Here is a 23,237-nt window from a genome sequence, read left to right on the forward strand (position 1 = left end):
TCAATCTGGAAGCCCCGTTAATTCAGATGGGGCCAGTAACTGGAGTTAAGAGATCCATTCAGGAGTTTTCCAGCTGCTGAAACCAGCCGAAAAGTCTGGTGAGAAAGGAGGAATTAACGGGGGAGACGAGGTGGGGGTAGTAGAGTGCAGTATTTTTGAAATGGGAGAAGAAGCTGTGATCACAACAGACATGTCTTTTTTCTGAGTTTATTTGTTAGGGCTTTGGCTTATTTTCTTTATAGGAACAGGAAAAATACCTTTCCCACAACTCTCCTTCTTCACACCTTGCCCCCTTTCAGTCCTACATTCCCAGCACTAACGTTTCTTTCTCTTGACAACGTTTTAAAAGAAATACATTACATTGTCCCAAGTACTGAGCCTAAAGGTGATATAACTTTAGTATGTTCTCGCATGTTTCTTCTGTATCCACAGCTGCTGTCAAAACAGTGGGCCACACCACCTCCTATAGGGCGCTGGGTCACACCTACTCACTGCTGACCCAGAAGTAACACTGTACAAATATGACTGATTTATACTAAACTGGAAGAAAGGGCTGGTTTGTGTTATCTTGCCCATAAAAAAAAGCATGTTAACTGTCTCTTCCAGTGGCTTATGATAACTACTGATTTCCAAAAATGGTCCTCTTAATGATATGAGCTGCTCACTCATTTTAAGCATTTGTAACAGTTGTTAAAGTAAAATCTGTTGATGAGGGGGGCTTAGCTCCCTCTTCGTATATTTAGGTATCTGGCATAAAAGCAAGATAAACACCATACAGAAGAAGCAGTAGGCTTAAAAATAGCTAAAAGGAAGTGGGGCATCGATATAAGTAGAGCAGAATTGAAAAGCAAACGGTTGTGTCTGCTAAGTCAGCTGTTTGTAAGATTTATGTAGGTTTGATGCAGACAACTGGATTTTTTGTAACGTATCTTGTGCAGGCTTCCTTTGCAGCGTAAGATGTTATATTATTGTGTTATCAGCATTTGTATAGTGCTGTCACCCATTAACCTGGTGCTGTTTGCACTTACTGGTCATCCTTTTCGTAAGGGTTTCAGATTTCCATCCTTTTTTGGGTAGTTTGTAGAGACTTGTTAAGTGTCTAGTTACATAAAGATTTTGTTGGTTAATGTGAAAATAAAATGAGTTTGATCCCGTGAAAGATCTTTGACTGATATATGTGGATCGGTGTGTCCAAAGAATTCCACATTTTTCATTGAGTTGACCTGGCAATTGTTGGTTAGCAAAGCAGCCATTTTAACAAGCATTTACAATGCAATAGGTCTCGCATTAATTACGTTTGAGCTATTGGCATTGCTAAATATTGCAACACCAATTGCAACAAAAGTCTATAAATTGTAGACCAAAAAATGGTTATTGATTTTTGTAGCAATGGTGGCATGCTGCGCTTTAAATGAATATGTTTAAAAGTAAAGTGCGCCTTACTGCGATTGCTACAATAGTTAATTGTGGATGCATTAACAATTGATGTGTGCACTGAAGGCTGGTGGTGTGTGTGCCTGTAGAAATTTTGCACTGATGCTGTGTGGTGGTTGTGTGTGTGGTGGTTGTGTGTGTGGTGGTTGTGTGTGTGGTTAGGTGTGGTTGTGTGCATTTATGTGTGTGTGGTTGACTCTCGCTGCGCGAAAACTGCTGCGCAGTGTATCGCGCTAGGCACGAGACCTAAAAACACACTACATTAAAATAACACGCTCATCAGATAAAAGTGTGAAGACAGAAAAGCGCGTCACACTTGTGAGAATAGTCTAAAATCATATATAACAAAAGGAATGTATCCAAGTATATTTCAAGCTCATAGCAGCTTTTAATAAATATATACAACTTAACAAATCCTATGTTCATCAGATAAAAGCTGTAAAAAAACAGAAGAGCAGGTCGAACTTGAGAGAAGTTCAGAGCCTTCAACAGTGGAATTAAACATTCACCAGCAACAGCAATTCTATGTTTTGTAGCGTTCTAGGCAAAAATGTGTGTATTCTTCCCCAGAGATACTTATTTTATCAACATCTGAAGAAATAAATCGAGTTTAGTCTCTTTATAATCGCTATGGCTCACAGGTTGTACACAGCTCTCATCCGCAGGCACATTCACTCGCTGAGCAATTTTTTCACAATATGCCATGTGCACCACACACACTCAGACCTCACTCACATCACTCTAGCAGGGATCAGTGGGACTTCTCAGCGCCCTGCTCGCACAGTGAACCTGGGCTACAATGTCAATGGCTTGTCATCAGAATCTATTGAATGAAAAGGTTCATGTCTGTCTCCTTAGGATGAAAAGTGGAGCCAGTCCACAAGCGCTTAAACTCGCGATACCCAGGTTGTACACGCCTTTCATCCACCCATTAAGACCCTGGCCTAATGTACCAGTGCACCACAAGCCGTAAATCAAAACGCATGAATGGGTAGAGGGTGGTGGGGGTATCATAGATCCTGAAAAAGCGAGTGGAGGACATGCACTGTGACATCTGCACTTGTAGGTGTATTATGCAAAATAAAGGTGGAGGCTACTCTGTAGTAGTCAATTTTTGAGCAAAAGGCACACATTTCATCTAGAAGTCTCATACAATGGAGAGGCGAAACTGGACACTTGCACTTTCAACAGTTTGCACAATGACATCAACAGTGGCATACGATGCCTGGTGTGGATAGAATTTCGGATGGTTCGAAGTGCCAGTACTCCTGGTGCTTGAAATGGAAAAATAGAAGTGCAGGTACTGCTTGCTCCTGAGAAGTGCCGGTACTCTCTAATTAAAAGTATTATGTCTGTCTTGAGAAATGCCGGTACTCTCCCTCTCAAAATAAAACTAGGAAGAGGGACACAGCTGCAGCACTACCTAGAGTACTTAAAATGAGAAACAACCTCTCCCCAGCCACGCATTGGCATAAGCTCATTTTAATTCAGGATGTGTGTAAACAACTCTATTTCCAGAATTCTTAGTTTAACAGTGAACATAAGAATGAGAATGCCATTTTTGGGTTTGCGTCATATAGTATAGTTTGGTACGTGTTTTCCATGCACATATGATAATATCGAAGTTATATATTTAAGAATGGGAAAATAAGCAACAAATGTAATTATTAACTATTAAGAAAGCAGCATCACGTGTTTTGAAACAAAAAAAAATGTGTGAGAATGGCACAACAGCAACCTGTTTTGCAGAGATCCAAGGCGCTATTAAGGTGGCATAAAGTACCATACAGCTAACTAGCTGCTCAAAACTTCCTGCTATAAAGTGGGGAAGTTCACATTTGTGAGCTTTTATTATATAAAGTGTACTTCTCTTTTTAAAGTCTCATTTTTGTTCCCCAGCCCGCTGTCACATGTAATGCAGTCCTCCTGCTAGAAAGAAAAAAACACACAAAAAACTTCTGTTCAAATACAGGTGGCCTCAACCCGCAAGATTGGCTTTATAAGGAGCATTTATTGCCAAGAAATATGAAATTAACTCGCATACGAAGAAAAAGCAAGGGGTCATTGCACAGCCTCATCCTAGCCAACCTCGTGTGTGTGGTTTAAAAGTATGACCTGATGTTTTCACAGCATCATAAATATTTTAAACGAGACAAGAGTGAGCTATACATATTTTCTGAATGTTTATTACTCCAAACCACAGCAAAAGAACGAACAAGACCCTTAAGCATGGATGAAAATAGAGATTACACCGAGAAAAAAATGAAAATAAAGTGCGCTCACCAGTTGTTTTAAAATGTCCAAGGGTTATCTTTAGTATTAGGAGGAGGGGACTCTAGAATGAGGGAAAAAGTTTTGCAAAAAAGTTTAAAAGGTAAATGGAGAGGGTCGGTTTAAATAAAAATAAAAAGAGCTGTAGGAATCCTCTCGGGTAAATTAAAAATGAAAACTTACTCTGCATTTTAAATAACATGCATTTGTAACACACGGACAGAGGGAGAGAGGACGTGAGAGCAAAGCAAATGGGCAGCCTGTGAAGATTTATGGCCCGATGAAGGAGATAAGGTATGCATGGTGTGGGGATGTTGTGAGGGCTGGAAGGAAGGGGTCCCAGAAGAGAGACTCTGGATGCGAAGGGCTGTATGTTTTTGTAAGTAAATGTGCGCTGATGCATTTGGAGCACGGAAATGAAATGCAGACACCTCGAGTATTAAACGTTTAGTAAAGTGGATGATCAAAGGGAAGAGATGAAAAAAGTGTATCTGAGCAAAGCTGAATCTGTGATGGAAGGCTAGTTCCTCTGCCAGTTGTGAATAAGTGCAGCGAAGACTTAGGGGCGAGAGACAGACGCTTTTTTTTTTTTCAGTGGCAGGCGGAAGCAGGGATGCCAGGAAGCAAACCAGGAAAGGCTGTGTATGTGTTTGAGTGGGACGGCAAAGTGACAGGCTAAATAAATAAGGAACACTGCCACAATTGCCAGGAGGCCATGTTACATGTACCACGTCATACTGGAGCTAGCTGCTGTTCAACATGCTAAAAAAATAAATAAATGAGGAGCGATGATGCAACTGATGTCATCTTTTTTTTAATTTGTCACGAGATAAGAAAAAAAATAGAAACAGAAGTACCATGAAAGCATGTTTGTTTGTAATAAGGCAGAGGGGCCTGCAGCAACTTGCTGCCTGTTCCTCAGACCCACCCAAAAAAATCTTTTTAGAAAAGAATGAAGAGGTAGGAGGCAACTAAGGAGTGAGTGGGGGGAGAGATATTGCAGCACACAAGGGAGCGCAGAGGAGAAGCACACAAGGGAAAAAATGGACTGGGCGAGAAGGGAGGGGAGAATGCCAGCAGGGAAAGTGTTGGGGGTGGGAGGGAAGTACACGAGTGGTGCGCGCGAAATGGTGATCACTTTCGCGGCCGCTTTGATGTTCAGTGGCCGCGCGGCTCACTGAGAACATCAAAGCGGCAGCGAAAGTGATCATGCAGGCTGACAAATGGTGCGCGAGCCCGGCACACATGCACTGTACCCGATCCGCCTGCAGCCTGTGGAAGCACTTTTAAAAGCTCCTTACTTGATATCTTGCATAGCATCGCTTATGCGATACCTAAAAATGGATTATACTGTTCTGTAAAATGGCAAAGCAATCAAGATTGAGTGAAAGAATGGCTTCCACTCTAGGGCACATTCCCACTCCCACCATCCTGTGCAAACCATGTTGCGGGTTTGCACTTTTGTATCTGTCCTGGCATCACAGCAAGTTGTTTGACTACTGGTCATGCTTTTACTAAGGGTTTCTAAGTGTTTTTTATTTTAGTCCTCTTGTTTATAGAGTGAGGATGTTCAGTAAAAGGGCTGAAACATGTTGGTTATAAACGGACCTACTGTTTATGTTGCTTTTAATTTTGTATAGGACAAGCTAATACTGAATAAAGTTAATATAAACATCTCTGCCCAAATACACGTTTAACCTTTCAAAGACACTTGTTTTACAAACTGCAACAGCTCCGTATGATCCCACCATGCATCATAGAGGAGTCGGTGAAGGTGGCCCCTATGATGATGCATGTTTATCAAGTGTGAGCGCGGGCTACCTTCACATTTTTAGGAATAATCCAGCAAAGGTGGAAAAAATTCAATAGGAAATTACAAGATTGAGCTGGAATAATTTCCCCCTCAAAGTCCTTTATTTGTGTGTACACATTAATTGAGTGTTATTGCTGGGATTACTAGTTAATTCCTCTCTCCCCTATTTGAAGTTTCTGATACTTGGCCACGGTCATAGATGTACACTTTGATGTCATAACTCTTCTTTTCCTACCAACATGGTAGTCATTTTTGCACTGCAAGACGAGGGTAGCGAAGGAAAAACTCCTAAGCTCCATGACTTTGAACCAAAAAGGCAGTTTATCAGCTTTACCAAGCATCCAAGCCTCTAAACCAGAGAAGCTTTTAAAGCGAAGCAGTTTTTTTCCTGTTGGGCATCTACTATAAAATTCATTTTTGCAACAAACAAAAGTATGCTGCCCAGTTTACCAGCCCTGCAGACCTAGTCAAATAATCTGCATGACTTCCTTAGGGAAGTTAGCTCTTATCCTGTGAGAACAACAAGCATTTTGGTCCAGTGAGACAGCAACATTTGTTCTTTCAAATCCAATAGCGATGTCCCAAAGTAAAATATTCCCTCTAGTACCAATGTCTATCAGATAACACTTCAGAAATAACCTCAGAGTAACTTTTGGAGATTCAGAAGCTTCTGCTTCTGGGAGTATTGAGCTGGTTGTGGAGCAGGAGAAGGGCCTAATCTTTTACTACAAGTACTTCTTGACAAAAAACAAGGTCATCAGGTCTGTCCTAGACCTGCCTAATGTGAACTGGTTTCTCCTGTTAATGTTTTTAGCATGGTGACTATGAGTTAGATTTTGAAGACTTGCATCAGGATGATCCACTAACCTCTGCTGAACTTCAATACGCAAGTTTCATATTCCATATATTTCATATAGTGCATTAGCAATACTGCCGGTTTGGTATTAGGTTAAGCATCTTTTTAAGTCTTGTTAACTGCGCAGTTGTCTAATTCTTTAGCATATGTGTAATGTGAGTGTTCGAGGCATATGAGCTGCAGATCTCACATTTCAAGTCTTTCTAGTCACGAGATAGGTGACTCCTCCCTTGGACGATAGTGCGCATGGGCATCGACTCCATCCTCGGATTGTTTTTTTCCGCCATTGGGTTCGGATGTAACTTTTCCGCTCCGTTTCAAAATAGACTTTCCTAAGTAGTTCGACGTGAAAAAACTTCCTTAAACTCTTCAAATTATCTTCTAAACATCTCAACCTTTGACTCGACTTCATCAATTCGATTCTGGTCGTCGACGCGGGCAGTTGGGCCTATCCACGCCGTGAGGCCTGCAGCTCATGGAAAGGACGCCATTCAAGAAATGCCCTCATGTGGAGCAAAGTTCCCTCACAGTGACCATCACAAGGTCTGCAACCTGTGGTTATCACCGGAACACGACGAGTCCAGCTGTCCAGCCTGCGCATCCTTCCGATCGAAGAAGACCATTTGAGATCGAAGAGCTCGTCGACACATCATGCAAAAATCAGCTCCGGAACCGGTGGACATCTTCGATGAAGGCCCAGATGTCTCAGAAGAAGATTCCAAAGCTCTCGAAATCGTGTCAAAGGCAGATGACTCCATCACACCGGGTCAGAGAGTGAGTACTACTGCCCCTACCCCACCCCCACCAAAATCGAAGGCAATGGTCAACAGTCTGCCTGCTGGGTCCAGTCGCGACCGAAAACCTACTTCATGAGCCCCACCTTTGAGCCCTGCTCCGAAGAAAATCGAAAGGCCTTCCGGTAGCTCAGGACCGAGCAAACCGCATTTGCCAATCCCACCAGCACCTTCAGCACTGAAACCAAAAGAAGTCCAGTTTCGACGCTGTTGACTTCGAAAGACAAACCGGGCCGGAAAACTCCCAAGCCCGTACACAAACCGGCTTCGGACGCTTCCATATCGAAATATTCAGCTTCGGCTCCAAAACCATAAACCTCGGAGCCAAAAGCTACGCCGAAGGACTCGATCATGCCTCCTAAGGCTAAGGACAAAGACAATACCAACCCTGCTCGGAACTGAAAAAATCAGCACCGAAAGCGGTTCCTGAGGAAGAGGAGCTTTTTCATCCAGATCCTATTGATCCTAAGCAGACAAAGATCTATATTGATCCAAAGACAGGACATGTCACCACTGGACTATATAGAAAGAGGAAGTTAGACACAACACCTGTTCCTCCAGTGCCTGTGAAGGACTCTGCCACATCGCCTATGCACCCTTCTTCTCCTATACTTCCTTCTAACTGACTTCCTCTACCTAAACCTATCACACCTCAAACTTCTCCACCTCATATACCTCCACATAACGATGATGATGATGATGATGATGATGATGACATAGGGGCAGGGGGTGACCCAGATGACCCTTGCACGTACCCAACTGACCCACCGGATTGGGAGTACCCTGTCCCATAAGACATACCGGACATCCCAAGTCCACATACATACCCCTCAAAACCATCTCCTCCGGAAGACAATATTGGTTTTGGACACTTAATTAATAGAGCTGCCATCTATCATGGTGTCACAATGCACTCAGACGAGGCAGAAGAGTACTTTTTATTATTAGATACTTTTGAACAGTCCTAAAGTCTGTACAAATATTACCCATGATTAAAGGAGTCATTAAGCATGCCCCCGAAGTGTTTAAAGATCCCGTACGTGCCAGGATTCTAAACCCCAGAATAGAAAAGAACTATAGGCCTGCCCCTGCAGATCCTGCCTACATTAAGGGACAGCTGCCCCTAGATTCTCTGGTCATTTCCAATGCTAGAAAGCGCACTAACTCCCAAACCTCAGGAGAAGCACCACCTCCTGATGGAGTCCAAGCTGCTAGACGCTTCTAGTAAAAGACTAGCTGACCAAGCAAGTAATACCTGGCGCATAGTTAACACCTAAGCACTGCTCGCAAGATATTACAGAGCCCATTACGACCAGTTAGAAACCCTACTACAACATTTGCCTGACCAATATAGAATGCAAGCAAATGACCTAATCCAAGAGGGTAAACTAGTTTCAAATGCATCAATAAAATGTGCACTTGATGCAGCAGACACTGCCTCTCGAGCAATAAATACCAGCGTCCTCCTTAGACATCACTCATGACTACGCATCTCCGGTTTTAAGCAGGAGGTCCAGACTACTATCCTTAATCAGCCATTTAACCAACAAGTTTTTGGCCCGGCTGTGGACACTGCACTAGAAAAAATTACAAAAAACACTGAGACTGCCAAACCCATGGGAGCTTTACAGTCCCCACAAACACGAGGCTCCTTTCATCGCTCCTTCTACAGAGGAGCCTCCAAACAGATGGGAGCAGACAACTCATCTTCCTTTAAAGCCGCTACACAATCATCCCCAATAGAGGATATTTTAGAGGCGGATACAGAGGAAATGGCAATAAAGGAAGAGGTTGAGGTAACAACATCAATCATACCTCTCCCACAACATAACAGTGACTTAATTCCACTCCCCCCACAACATCCCACTCCAGTCAGGGGAGATTAGCACAGTTCCTACCTGTCTGGAATTCCATCACAACAGGCAAGTGGGTGAGACAAATTATCCAGTATGGTTACTGCCTAGAACTTACAGCCACCCCTCCACACATACCACCCAGGCAGCGCCCCATGTCCACAGAACATCTCACGCTACTGAAACAAGAGGTTCTCTCATTGCTTCAAAAGAATTCAATAGAGATTGTTCCCTTACAACATCAAGGAACAAGGGTTTACTCGCTGTACTTCCTAATACCCAAAAAGGACGGGACACTAAGACCAATTCTCGATCTCAGGACCCTTAACCTATATATACACTCAGATCATTTTCACATGATCACTCTACAACAAGTGCTCCCACTGTTACAACAAGGCGACTTCCTTGCCACACTAGATCTCAAGGACGCCTACTTCACATTTTGCAGCGTGAATCTTTCTGGATTCACTATGCTGTGCATATTCCGCGGTCTTGTGGTTGGGTCCGGATTCGTAGTCTTTTCTCTCTTTTTTTTTTTTTTTTTTTTTGTGTCCCAGGTGGGCGTCGGCGTCACCCTTCCTTGGGTGTATTTCCGGTGACGTCGGCATGCTTCCTGCGGAAGCTCCCATCCCTGGGCGCCATCTTCAGATTCTTTTTTCCGCGGTCGGGTCTGGATCGTTCCCGTTGGGCTCCAGACATTTTTGGAGAAAGTACTGCAAAGAGAGAAGTTCAAGAAGAAATTGAAGGAAGAAGACCAAGGAAGACTTCGCAGACCATTGGCGAAGAGAGAAGAAGGAGAGAACGTCGAGAACTTCGACGATCATCGACGTCCACGCGGTCAGGGAGGCCTGAAACGCTCGAGGATGGACAACACGCCGTTCAAGTTCTGCCCGAATTGCAGACACAAGTACGCGCAGAAAGATCAGCACCCGGTGTGCAACCTTTGCCTACCGGTGGACCACAGAACCGAAGACTGCAACGCCTGCTCCGTCTTCGCCGCGAAGACCCTTCGTGTGAGGAAGAGTCAGAGTGTAGCACACGCCACCCTCGGAGGAAAAGCCCCGACGCCTTCGCTGTACGACCTGGGGATGTCCTCAGAGGAAGAGGACAACGCTGCCGCCGAAGACGACAGCTACACGGTCGTAGAGACCGATTCCAAGAAGACGCCTGATAAGGTAGGAGACTCGACGTCCCACAAGAGCACGAGAGACCCTGAGTCTCGAAAGAACGAGGGCCAGACCCCGAAGGCGCCGACGCAGCGACATCTGCAGTCCGCGACCACACACAGGCCCAGCGGATCCTCGGAGAAGGAGTCGCTGGCGCCGAGAGCTGTTGAACAGCAGAAGGCTCCGAAGATCGCCTCCGAAAGGGGCCGAGCTGTTGAACAGCAGAAGGCGCAGAAGATCGTCTCCGAAAGGGACCGATCGGCGTCGAGGGAGAAAGACCCGAAAACTTTGACGACATCCAAGGACCCGAAACAAAGTTCGACGTCCAAACATTCGACGCCGGGAGTCTCGCCGCCGAGCCAGGTGACGAAGAGAGGGGCCGAGCGTTCCGAGGCCGAGAACGCGGCCGAAAGGGAAAAGAAAAGACGGCGTTTGGAGGCCGAGATGGCGAGCATCTTGCAGCGGAAAAAGGATTTCGACGCCGAGATGAGTGCCTTTACAATTCCACACAAGACCAAACACGTTGTGCTAGATCTGGTAGAAGAGGAAGAAGAACTCGTCGACGCACATGGCCCGGTCGCCGAGATGGTCGACGACCAGGGAGATGAGGAGAATCCCTACGAGGATTACGGCTATGACGAGGAGGAGGGCAGTAGGTTGGACGCCGAGTCGGCCACCTCTGACCCCAACGAGCAGGATTACCTGGATATCGACACCGAGAGCCCGGAGGAGGCGGTCGACACATACCCCTCGAGGCCCTCGCCGCCTGACGACATCGGGGCATACAATTCGGCGATACAGTCTGCCGCAGCGGCATTTAAGCTAAAGCTCGACGAGGAAAAGCAGAAAGCAGACTTCCTGCTCGAGACTTTGCTCCCAACACAGACAAGGAGCCAGTTCCTCCCAATGCTCGAGAGCGTCTTGGCTCAGGGACAAGAAGCATTCAAGGAGCCCGCAACATGCAAGGCGGTAACCCCTAGAACAGAGAAAAAATACAAACACTCCACGAAGGACCCGGCCTACATTCGAGGCGAGGTCTCCGCAGACTCCATTATCACGGCCACGGCCAGGAAGAGGGCCAACGTATCCACTACCTCGGGCCCACCACCGGATAAGGAGAGCAAGAGGATGGATCTGGTGGGCAGAAGGATCGAACGGAATGCTGCGACCCACTGGCGCATGGCTAACTCCAACGCTCTTATAAACAGGCACATGTACCAGATCTTGGACGGCCTGGGGCACTTGGTGAAGGACCTACCCCAGGAGGCCAGGCAGAAGGCCGAGATGTTGGTCGAAGAGGGGAAAAATGCGGCAAATTCTTGCCTTAAGACGGCCCTGGACGGAGCAGACACTGCCAGCAGGCTGATGATGATGGGTGTCACGGAAAGGAGACACGCCTGGCTCAGGATTTCAGGGTTCAAACCCGAGGTGCAGCACAGTATCCTCAACACACCGTTCAACGGCGAAACGCTCTTCGAGGCAACTGTGGACGAGAAACTCAGCCAACTCAAGAAAGATAATGAGACGGCAAGGTCTATGGGGGCGTTGCAGTTCAGAGGCAACAGAAGAGGCACCCCGTCACGGAGGCCCGGAGGGAGAGGTGGAAACCAACCAGGTACATCACACCAGGCTTTCCAGCAAACGCAACAGACAGACTCACAGGGACATCAAGGTCAGCAGAAGCAGTCCTGGCAGTACCAACCAAGAGGTCAGTCCTTTCGAGGGAGAAACGGACGTGGCCAGAATAGGAGAGGGGGACAGCAGCCCTCCTCGAAGTGACTCCACAGAACTCTGGGTGCCCAGCCACATAAAGGACCCCGGGGGGCACCACGTACCAAGGGGTCGGGACAATCAAAACACCTACGACCACATGTCACCAGTGGGAGGAAGATTGAAATTTTACCTCCAGGAATGGAGAGAAATCACATCAGACAAATGGATCCTAAACATTATCCAATTCGGGTATTGCCTGGAATTGGAGAAAAGGCCAACAAGCAGGAAACCAAGGGGAAGACCACCAGCAGGAGACCAGCTGGCGAGGCTTCAGGAAGAGGTAAAGGAACTTCTGCTAAAACAGGCCATAGAGCGAGTCCCATTCAAGGAAAGGAACAAGTGGGTCTACTCGACGTACTTCCTGGTACCAAAAGTAGACGACAAGATGAGGCCCATCCTAGACCTGAGGTTCCTCAACAAATTCATAAGAACACAGAAATTCAAAATGACCTCCCTGCAGGAGGTGCTACCGCAACTGCAGGTCGGAGACTTCATGGTCACGATAGACCTCAAGGACGCCTACTTGCACATACCGATGAACAAAAAGCACAAGCATATGCTCAGGTTCACAATCGGGGGAGGCCACTACCAGTTCACAACGCTGGCCTTCGGACTCAAATCAGCACCAAGGGTATTCACGAAGTGCCTCGCAGCAGTTGCTGCACACCTACGAAGACAGGGGATACACGTATACCCTTATCTAGACGACTGGTTGGTGAAGGCGAGTTCGTACCAAAGGTGCAAACACCACGCACAGACAGTGACGAGCACGCTCATAAACCTGGGGTTCTCCGTCCATTGGGAAAAATCGTCAATGGAACCGGAGCAAGTGAAGACCTTCCTGGGGGCAGTGATCAACACCGTGCAGGCCAAGGTGTTCCCCAGCGAGAAGAGAGCAAGGGCACTGGTCAAGGAAACTCGCCTCTACCGGAAGGGGCAAGCTCGGACAGCGAGGACTGCGAGCAAGATCATGGGGATGATGGCATCATGCATCCACCTGGTGCCGAATGTGCGGCTACACATGAGACCCATGCAAGAATGGCTCCAGGAACAGTGGTCACAGGCGTCAGGCAGTTGGGAGGATCTTGTGGTGGTGACGCACGCAGTGCAAAGGGAGATGACATGGTGGAACATGGAAAACCTAACAATGGGAAAGCCTCTAACACCCCCAACTCCGACTGTGACCATCACCACGGACGCATCCCTGAAGGGATGGGGCGCTCACATGGAGGAGCTCAAAGTGAGAGGACTGTGGACGCCAGCAGATGCGACAAAGCATATCAATTACCTAGAATTGAAGACAATCTTCCTGGCACTGAAAGCCTTCCAGACAAGACTGTACAAACAAAGGGTGTTACTGCAGACAGACAACACCACGGCGATGTTCTACATCAACAAGCAGGGTGGAACACAGTCAACAACGCTTTCAACACTGGCACAGGAGATATGGAGATGGGCCATCCCACTACAGATAGACCTGCTAGCCATACACCTACCAGGGAAAGAGAACATTCAGGCGGACTGGCTGAGCAGACAGACATCGGCATCCCACGAGTGGGAACTCAATGCTCAGGAAACGAGGTGGTTATTCAACAGGTGGGGAACGCCATCAGTGGACCTGTTTGCAACACGCCAGAATGCGAAATGCCAGTACTTCGCATCCAGACTACCCGAAGAGGGGTCCCTTGGGAATGCCCTATGGATAGATTGGTCCGGGAGATTTGCCTACGCTTTCCCCCCGATACCACTGATACACCGAGTACTGAGCAAGTGCAGAGCGAGCAAGATGACCCTGATACTGGTCGCGCCACAGTGGGCGAGGCAGACATGGTACTCGCAGATCATGGAGATGTCACAGAGTGCACCCCACAGATTCGGCAGAAGAAAGGACCTGCTCTCCATGCAGAACGGGGAGGTGCTGCACCCAGAGCCAGAGACCATGAGCCTAGTAGCATGGCTCCTGAGGACATAGAGTTTGCACATTTGAGACTGCCAGAGAGCACCCTCAGGGTCCTTCGCGAGGCACGGAGGCCGAGCACACGGCGGTGCTATGTCGCAAAGTGGAAAAGATACACGATGTGGTGCAAACGTGAACAACTTCACAAGAAGATGAAGAAAGACTCCACAGTGCTGCGATACCTGACACACTTGCTGGACAAAAAACTCAGTTCATCCTCCTTGAGGGTTCACTTAGCGGCTATAGTAGCCTACACAAGGGGTGAGATGGGCAGAAGCTTCTTCACATCCCAGGTTGTCAAGAGGTTCCTGGAAGGAGCGAAGAGGATCGCACCGCCCAAGCGGGTGCCACCACCAGCATGGAACTTGAACGTAGTTCTCACGGAACTCATGAAGGAGCCCTTTGAACCACTGCACAGGGCCTCCTTAAAGATGCTAACCATGAAAACAGCCTTCCTAGTTGCTATAACGTCATTACGCAGGGTAAGCGAACTACAAGCGCTAACACTACAGGAGCCCTACATTCAAATACATAGTGATAGGGTTGTGATGAGGACGGACCCACACTTCATGCCGAAGGTGGTCTCCAGGTTCCACATGAACCAGTCCATACAGATACCGAGTTTTTTCCAAAAACCAACCAATAGCGCTGAGCGAGCTCTGCACACCTTGGACGCCAGAAGGGCGGTCATGCATTACATTGAAAGGACAAAGGAGCACAGGAAAACGAAACAGTTCTTTGTGTCATTCGCCAAAAATTACATGGGCAAAGCAGTAACGAAGAACACTATTGCACGATGGATAGCACAGACGATTCAGCTCTGCCACAACAGGGCAGGACAGGAACTAGACGAGGGAGTGCGTGCACACTCCACTAGGAAGAAGGGGGCCACAATAGCCTTCCTGGCTAACACGCCCATACAGGACATATGCCTGGCGGCAACATGGGCTTCAATGCACACGTTCACAAAACACTACTGCGTGGATGTGCAGATGAACAAGGAAGCGCAAGTCGGACAAAAGGTGCTCCAGCACATATTCAGAAACCAGAACTCATCTTCCACCCAGCCGCCACGGAAATGAGAAACCGCTACAAAATCTATGCACAGCATAGTGAATCCAGAAAGATTCACGCTGCAAAACGATTAGTTTCTTACCTGTCGGTGTAGTTTTGCAGCTTGATGATCTTTCTGGATTCACTAGCGAACCCACCCACCTCCGCCAGAAAGATGAGGCTGGAGAGAAAAGGGGTGGTCAAAAAAAAAAAAAAAAAAGAGAAGATGAATAGATAAAATGGATTTTACATACAGGGCGGTTAAGGAAAATTCACCTACATAGAACATTGCCATCACTTCGGAAACGGAGGAAACACGGAAAAAAGAATCCGAAGATGGCGCCCAGGGATGGGAGCTTCCGCAGGAAGCATGCCGACGTCACCGGAAATACACCCAAGGAAGGGTGACGCCGACGCCCACCTGGGACACAAAAAAAAAAAAAAAAAGAGAGAAAAGACTACGAATCCGGACCCAACCACAAGACCGCGGAATATGCACAGCATAGTGAATCCAGAAAGATCATCAAGCTGCAAAACTACACCGACAGGTAAGAAACTAATCGTTCCCATCCATCCTTCTCACAGGAAGTATCTAAGGTTTGTACTACACGGACAACACTATCAGTTCAAAGTCCTTCCATTTGGGGTGACAAGTGCACCCAGAGTGTTCACAAAGTGCCTTGCAGTAGTAGCAGCACATCTCAGAAGACAACAAATCCATGTCTTCCCATATCTAGACGACTGTCTGATAAAAGCCAAGTCATTCAATCCGTGTGTTCAACACACTCATCATACCATTTAAACATTACACAACTTGGGGTTCATGATCAACTACACCATGTCACATTTCCAGCCCTCTCATATACACCAATATCTGGGGGCCACAATAAACACCTCTACACTCTAGCAAATCCCAGTCCAGCCAGGATAGCTAGCATTCAAGCCTTAGTCACAAAATTTCAAGCCAAACACACTCTCCCAACCAGAGTGTTCATGCAACTCATAGGCATGATGGCATCTTGCATTTTTATTGTACCATATGCAAGACTTCAAATGCGTCCATTACTAGAATGTTTAGCACGTCAGTGGATTCAGGCTCAAGGACAACTTACAGATCTGGTGTTGGGGGACCGCTGCACACATCGCGCTCTGCAGTGGTGGAACACCAAAAACGTATCCAAAGGGCGGCCGTTCCTCGAACTTCTTCCACAGATAGTACTTACAATAGACGCATCACTCACAGGATGGGGAGCCCATCTCCTAGCACATACAACTCAGGGAAGTTGGACCTCTCAACAAAGAGTGCTCCACATCAGTCACCTAGAGCTACTAGCAATATTCGTAGCACTAAAATCTACAGAACAAAGCTGTCTTGATCCGGACGGACAACGTGACAGCCATGTACTACATACAGAAACAAGGAGGCTCACATTCTCTGCAACTGTCCCTGCTTGCACAAAACATCTGCGGATGGGCCATTTCACAAGAAATATATCTACTAGCCGAACACCTTCCCGGAGTTCACAATCCGATTGCAGATCTGTTAAGTCGACAGACATTACATATTCACGAATGAGCGCTACATCCACAAGTTCTTCTACCATTTTTCCACAAGTGGGGCCAACCAGACATAGATCTGTTCGCTACACACGACTGCCAGGTTTCCACACCCGTTGTCCAAGGGCAATGCAATATGGATGAACTGGCCAGGCAGATTTGAATATGCTTTTCCACCACTCCCACTAATCCCACTAGTGGTACCCAAGCTCCGACAACAGTCTCTCAAACTAATCTTAGTAGCTCCCCCATGGGCACGCCAACCGTAGTTCACAACGATGCTAGAGCTCTCACTAGTTCCACACAAAAGACTGTGCCTGTCCCCATCCCTGTTAACGCAGAACCATGGAGAGATCAGACATCCAGATCCAAGTCAGATGGATCTGGCTCCTGAAGTCTTGGAGTTTGGTTACCTTAACCTGCCACCAGACTGTATGAACATCATCAAAGAAGCCAGATGACCCACTACTAGAGATTGCTATACTGCAAAATGGAAAAGGTTTGCCATTTACTGCACCAATAATCATATTGACCCACTGGATGCTTCCATCCAGAATATCATTTGCTATCTACTGCACTTACAAAGATGTAATCTAGCATACTCATCTATACGTTTACATCTTGCAGCACTTGCTGCGTACTTACAAAACAGACAACATGTGTCACTATTTAGAGTCCCTGCAATTAAAGCATTTATGGAAGGATTGAAGAGAATCTTTCCTCCTAGGTTACCACCCTCTCCAGTGTGGAACCTAAATATTGTTCTTACCAGGCTCATGGGACCCCCATTTGAACCTTTACACAAATGTGAACTACGGTTCCTCACATGGAAAATAGCGTTCCTAGTTGCCATTACCTCTCTTAGAAGAGTGAGATTCAAGCTTTCACTATACAGGAACCATTTTTACAATTACATCGTAACAAAGTGGTCCTCAGAACAAATTCCAAATTCCTTCCTAAAGTCATCACTCCATTGCATCTTAATCAGTGGAGTTGCCAGTGTTTTTTCAAAACTCAGACTCTGTAGCTGAAAGACCTCTACACACCCTAGATGTAAAAAGAGCCCTTCTTTACTACATTGACAGAACTAAATCCTATCGCTAAACAATTGTTTGTAGCTTTCTCTTCCCCACATAAAGGCAATCCCATCTCTAAAGCTGGTATTGCAAGGTGGATAGTAAAATGTATCCAAATATGCTATCAAAAAGCAAAACGCACATTATCAACTCCTCCTAGAGCGCACTCCACACGCAAGCTAGGAGCCTCTATGGCTTTCTTAGGGAACATTCCCCTAGAAGACATCTGAAAGGCAGCAAAATGGTCTACAACACACACCTTCACTAAACACTATTGTGTTGGTGTGCAAGCCAAGCAGCAAGCTGCTGTAGGCCAAGCTGTCCTCAAAATTATTTTTCAAACTACTGAAACACATACAGGTGACCACCGCTAGGGGAGATACTGCTGTATAGTCTATGCTAAGTGTGAGATCTGCGGCTCATATGCCTCGAACGGAAAATGCTACTTACCAGTATGCATCTGTTCTTGGCAAGTAGAGCTGCAGATTCTCACACGGACACCGCCTCCCCGGGAGCTGTATCTGTTCCAGTTCTACCTTACTTAGATATAAACACATGGACATCTTTTTTCTTTCTACTAACTCCATCATTTCCCTTCATGGCGAAAAAAAATCCAAGGATGGAGTCGATGCCCATGCGCACTATCGTCCAAGGGAGGAGTCACCTATCTCGTGACAACAAAGACTTCTTCCAAGACAACAACATGCAATCATCCGAGCCAACACCAAATGGCAATCTAATGCTAAGTGTGAGAATCTGCAGCACTACATGCCAAGAACAGATGCATACTGATAAGTAGCATTTTCCTTATGCTCCAACCACATGCAATTGGTGGTTTGGTGTATCATTCTACCCTCTTATAGAATGCTCACATTGCCCAGACTGGACTTCAGTTGCTGCCTTCAGACTCTTTTAGCAAGCCCCCTTCAACCACGAGAGACTCCAGCACCGGATCCAATGCCAAAAGACACCACTGAATCCGAGCCCCACAGCCCGAGGAGAAGTGGACCAAGGGTGTCCCTGGGTGCCCCAGGATCTTAAGGGTTAAGCCACTCTTTGGATTTCCCAGGACTGGTCCCCCAGTCCCATCCTACAGCCAATTTTCAACTGGACCGTTCCCCATTGAAATGAATAGGACACCTGACGCTGTAACACACCTCTGCACCCGGACACCCCAGAGCCTCCCAAGGTGACCTGTTGGTGTGGCATTGGACCTTACCCCATACTAAAGTCCTCGAGAATAATCCCGTAAGTCGCTGCTAAGTGCCCCAAGAGAGTACATGTGTTTCCTAAAAATTTGATAACATTGCTGCACCCAAAAATTGCACTGTACGCTTTTGAAAACTGTAAAAACTTGTAACTCAAAATTTACTTAATTGATTCCGATGATCTTGGTATCTAAAAACATATAAAAACATGTTAGGTTTATAAATTGGTGTCTGATTTCTTTGTGTGTCTCTCACTTACTGTCTTTGTGTGTGTGTTAGATGATTAGCACTACCCTCTGATATGCCTTACTGCTCGCCAACTCTACTACAAAAGACAGCATTTGGGGTGCCATTTGTGCCACTGTAATTCCTTTTGTTGTTTGCCTGGACTCTGCATAGTGGTCCTCATTTTGATGCACTATATAGAGAGACAGCTTCCTACATTGGCAACCATTGACATGTCGCTGGTTCAGGTTTTCTGGTTGATAATGGCATACTGAATCCTCAAGTTAATTGTTTCTGTTGTTCTTTTGACTACAAAAGTCTTTTTTAATTCTATTTTTGTTGGGAATTTTGAAGCTCAGCATGGCTCTCTGTCAAATCAAAATCTGAACTTTTAGACCAAAGAAAATATGTTGTGAGTATATCAGACTACTTTCAGTGAATCAGTATCATTGACATTTGTTTTTACGAAACCTCTTCTGTGGACTAAGGCAACTGTCTCTCTGAAGAGTTTTGGGCTTTTCCCTTGCAAAGCCCAAGCCTTCTTGGGTTTCCAAGCGCCTGACCTTTTGAAAGTACGATGTAGGGCAAAGAACTGACCCATGCAGAGCTGAAGTTTTTTGCCCCTGAATGTTACCTCCAATGAGATAAAACAACATCCACTGCCTTGAGCTCAAAAACTGTTTATTTCAAATCTGCAGGTCTGCCACATGGTTTCCCTGTACACCATGCTATCAAACCCTAATGTATGAATAATTGTACCATTATTGATGCAGTCCCACAGGACCTTTCCTTTACTGACAACAGCCCTAACATTGGAAAACTCCACTGTGGCCTATACTGTACAGATTCAGTAGCCTTTTGAGATAACATAGTTTTGATCATCTTAAAAGAGATAAAGAAATCTAGGTTGCCTTGTGAAGTAGCAGAGTTAAATCCCTGAAAAAACTAGTGAGTTCTGCCACTGCTTCCTTCTTCGTCTGACTGCCAAAAAAGTGCCTTCATTTGTTGCTAAACTTTTTTTTTTTTTATTGTGAAGCAGAGATTAGCCATTGTACTGATGACTAAACAGTTTACAGAGGACGGTTAGATGTCTATATGTATATAGCTCTTCGCAGGCGGCTGCCGGAAGAGCTACACTTACACCATCACTCCTCTACACATCGTAGATAGCCTGATTAGATTGCTTTAAAAAAGGGAAAAGATCGTTTTTTTAAAATTGCATTTTATCATTCTTTTATTTTTCATTTTGCTTAGTGGCACGTTTAAAATTACTAGCGCAATTCCATTGGGACATTTGGGACAGATCTAAGCTCTCAAGCCAGCCTCGAACTAGGAGGTGAGGGGAATTAGGCGTCGGCCATCTTGGGGAGGTTTTCCCCTGGTCAGTTGGAGCTCTAGCTCATCAGCACACAGGCACTCGGTGCTGTTACTTAAACACGCCCTTCTGCCTCCGCGCAGCGGACGCGCTATGCGGACGCGCCGTAATTGCGCCTGAGGTGCGCCTGAGGTAAGCCCGTCTGGGCCCATCCGGGCCAGGACGGACCCAGGGCCCAGTCACTCTGCGTCGCCCAAGCCCAAACTCCCTCACTTAACGTATAGTCGCAACGCTCTATTAGCGTTAAGGAATAATGTAACTGGGCAATGCAGCAAATTACGAGTACACACCAGAATTTCACCTCCCTGCACAGGATGTAGGTATCGTTTCACTTCTGAGACGTCTGGCCATAATAAGACCACCTCCTGCCCAATCTCCTTAGGGCTACTTAATTGCAGATCCCTTCCTGCACATGCTACCCAGCTCCACCTTCTTGTGGAGGAGCAAGAACTTGACGTACTATTTCTCACAGAGACATGGACCTCCGAAAGCTCTGACCCTGACATTGTTTGGGCACTCCCCCCTGACTACACATTCCTGAGGCAGAATCGGGTAGATACACGAGGTGGAGGTATTGGTATTATCCTTAGGAGGGAAATGGCAGCTAGAATCGAGAAAGTAAACATTTCTGGAGCTGAAGGTCTCTTGTTTACCATTACCCTCTCCTCCACTTCCACACTATCGGGGCTGTTAGTTTACAGACTCTCTGGCACATATGGGCAATTCTGTGAGGAATTATTTACGAACGCTATTACCCTAGCGAGTGCTTCCCCCAATTTCACCATTTTAGGTGACTTTAACATACATTTAGACGAACCGGATTCATCTGCATGTCTTAAATTAACTTCTAGCTTGGAAGCACTTCAGTTCACTCAACTGGTACTAGGCCCTACTCATAAAGCAGGACATACCTTAGATCACTGCTATACTAATCTGGGTAACCTTAAATTTACCAATTCAATCAGGGTCCCCTGGTCAGACCATTATCTGCTACTCTTCACGCTGCCTTTGACAGAACAAGACAGACCTGCAATAACATCTAAGAGAATAACCCGGATATGGTCTAAGCTCCCAGTGGATAACTGGAACCTTAATCTTAGGGAATCCCTACCTAGTTTAAAGAATGACCCTATAGAAGCTAATGCCCAGTTCAACCAGTGGGTAGAAAATTCCCTAGACCTTACCCTCCCTAAATCCCAACTCTCCCACAGACATGGGGACAATAAGAAACCTTGGTACACCGAAGAATTAAAGGCACTCAAGCGGTGTTGTAAACAGGAGTAAAGAAAGTGGAGGAAGAACTCCACTCCAGATACGAAGGAGAACTATAAGTCTGCTCTTAGGAAATACAAACGGGAAATTAAAACTACACAATCTAAGTATTTCCAGGATAAAATTTATACCTCAGCCAATGCTCCCCGTGAAATGTTTAAAATCTTTAAATCATTGATTACATCACCGACCTCAGTGGCCGATCCCAACAAAGCGCAACTACGTTGTAATGAGCTGGCCACATTTTTCTCGGAAAAAGTGATAAATATCTATTCCTCCTTCCCCCACGCCCCTACAGAACTGTCTACTCCTGTGGGTGAAGACATGGCGGAGTTTAAAGAATTTCCTCCCATGGATGTTTTGACTACTCAGGGACTGCTTAAAAACTTAAAATCTGGGTCCCCATTGGATCCAGCACCCCCTACGATTTTACAGCTGGTATCGGAGACGGTGACTCCACTTATTCAGGAGGTGATAAACTCCTCACTGGCCTCTGGCACGGTGCCCCCTTCCTGGAAACAAGCCAGAGTAAAGGCTCTTCTAAAAAAAAAAAACCTTAACCCAGATGACTGGGCTAATTATCGGCCTATATCCTTGCTGCCAACAGTCAGTAAGCTTGCCGAAAAGTATGTAAATGCCCAGCTTTCTGCATTTCTGGAGGAAAGGAATGTACTGCACCCTACGCAAACTGGCTTCCGGAGCCTTCAGGGAACAGAGACCGCCCTTATTACGGTGGTAGAGGAGACTAGGAAGATCCTTGACACCGGCTGCAATGCCGCCATACTTCTCTTAGACCTCAGTGCGGCATTTGATACCGTGAATCATAACATCTTGCTGCAGAGGCTGAGAGAAGTAGGGGTTTGGGGGCAAGCGCTCAATTGGCTGCGTTCCTTTCTAACGGAAAGGACCTTCACGGTCTTTGAGGACAACGCTTCTTCACCCCAAATGCGTCTCCAGTGTGGTGTTCCCCAGGGCTCTTCCCTCAGCCCTACACTATTTAATATCTATATGAGGCCTTTGGCTGAGGTGATTCTGCCCTGGGGAGTACAGCTGGTGACGTATGCAGATGATACGCAATTGATCATCTCACTAGCGTCTCAGAATGCCCCCTATAAAAATCTCTCCTCTTGTCTAACGGATATCCACGCATGGATGGATACATCCTTTCTTAAATTGAACGGTGCGAAAACAGAGGTAATGTTACTGGGACAGAAGCCTCCGTCCACCATTGACAACTGGTGGCCACTTTGCCTTGGACAGCCCCCCCACCAAAAAGCCAAATTAAGAGCCTGGGGGTCTGGCTCGACCCTGCCCTTAATCTTGGAGTACAGGTGCGCAAGGTAGCAGCGATCTGTTATGCCTTACTGAGACAACTGAGGAAAACCATTAAACTCCTCCCGTTCAGTTCCAGGAGAATACTGTTACAATCCCTGATATTATCGCGCCTTGACTACTCCAATGCACTCTATCTGGGAGCTCCACAAGGCGCTATTAAAATCCTCCAGACGGTCCAAAACTGTGCCGCACGTCTGTTACTGGACATCCCACGACGGA

General features: G+C 46.4%; 1 protein-coding gene across 1 annotated transcript in view; it reads left to right on the forward strand.

Annotated features, from left to right (window-relative positions):
- Positions 1–23,237, forward strand: part of SESN3 (sestrin 3) — a 293,232-nt gene that overhangs the window by 203,970 nt on the left and 66,025 nt on the right. The gene's annotated exons all lie outside the window — the stretch shown is intronic.

The sequence above is a fragment of the Lissotriton vulgaris genome, chromosome 8, assembly GCF_964263255.1.
Source record: "Lissotriton vulgaris chromosome 8, aLisVul1.2, whole genome shotgun sequence".
In the NCBI taxonomy this organism is placed as follows: domain Eukaryota; kingdom Metazoa; phylum Chordata; class Amphibia; order Caudata; family Salamandridae; genus Lissotriton; species Lissotriton vulgaris.